Source organism: Pinus tabuliformis, chromosome J, assembly GCF_031772625.1.
Source record: "Pinus tabuliformis cultivar Carrire ecotype Pingquan chromosome J, CPIR1, whole genome shotgun sequence".
Classification (NCBI taxonomy): Eukaryota; Viridiplantae; Streptophyta; class Pinopsida; order Pinales; family Pinaceae; genus Pinus; species Pinus tabuliformis.
This window is the reverse complement of record NC_142295.1, coordinates 1,625,199,642-1,625,200,999: the sequence shown is the minus strand read 5'-3', so window position 1 is coordinate 1,625,200,999 and position 1,358 is coordinate 1,625,199,642. Positions and strand designations below refer to the sequence as shown.

General features: G+C 39.0%; 1 pseudogene; it reads left to right on the top strand.

Moving 5' to 3' along the window:
* The first annotated feature begins 651 nt into the window (after positions 1–651).
* LOC149233713 (serine/threonine-protein kinase PEPKR2 pseudogene) lies at positions 652–1,092 on the top strand (annotated as a pseudogene).
* Positions 1,093–1,358: the final 266 nt, after the last annotated feature.

The window sequence follows — 1,358 nt, the reverse complement described above, 5'->3', positions numbered from 1 at the left end:
GCCACACGCATAGCTTTCTGTTGCAAATCCCTCAACAAAAATAAGACACGGCTCAATATGATCCTCAATGAAATAAACGTCATGTGTAGGGTCTACACGGCTCAATATGATCCTCAATGAAATAAACGTCACGTGTAGGGTCTTCGGTTAAGAGGGCACTGTGAAGCTTCATGCGGTTTATGAGGATTCGCAGAATATACATCTAGTTTTGGAGCTGTGCAGCCTAGGAGATCTGTTCCAAACGGTTATGCAGAGAGGCGGCCGTTACAAGCCTGATATGAATTGGAAGCTGCCATGATATTCAAGCAGATGATGGAGAGCATTTTGTATTGGCATGCAAAGGGTGTTGTTCACAGAGATATCAAACCCGAAAACATATTATTGACAGGAAGCCAAGTCGGGTGACTTCGGTCTTGCTACGCTCTTTCACAAAGGTATCATATGTTTTATTTCAGATTTAACGCGATAAAGTTTAAGTGATAGAGTTTAAATTTTGGGTAGTTATTTTATAAATATATTTTGTAATTTTGAAAAGAAGAGTACTGTATATTTGATCATTCAGATTTATTCTCTCTTAAATAATTATCATAGGTGGATAAATTGGTTGAAAAATATTGCGAAATTGCAGGAGGTAAACTTCTGTATGATAAAATGGGAACCCCAGCCTACGTGGCTCCCGAAATTATGAATGGACAAGGATATACAGAGAGCGTGGATATTTGGAGCGCTGGAGTGTTGCTGTATGCCGTGCTCAGTGGTACATTGCCATTCCATGGTGACAACTTCTTGGAACTCAAATGTAAGATTTTGAAAGAAGATGTTGATCTGAAAAATGGTGTATGGGACAAAATCTCCGTGCTGGCCAAAGACCTCATCTCACGCATGCTCGTTAAAGATCCACAACACCGCTTGAATGCTACACAAGTCTTGAGTAAGTAACACTACCATAATCGTTATCTCATTTTAGCACAGATGATGAATTAACCTCTTTTCTTTTTTATATTATATTAATGGACGGCCTAATTTGTTACAGGGCACCCGTGGTTGAATTTTGGTACAAGTCAAAAAACGCACGTGATAGCAGAAATGTGATTGCCAATCAAAGTTTAATGATTCACAAAGTTGAATGAAAGTTTTCAGATTGTTCTCAAAGTCTTACGGGGAAGGAGTCCCTACGCATTTGAAATTATAAGCTTGTGGAATTCAGTACTTGTGGGTAGAGAACATGGCAGTAACAATTTGCCTTCCTCCACAGGTTCGCACAGATACAAAAAGCTTGTAAGAAGATTGGTCTGGCTTGTAAATGATTTGATTGAAGTCAAAATTGTACTTAATACTTGTGGGTAGAGAACATGGCA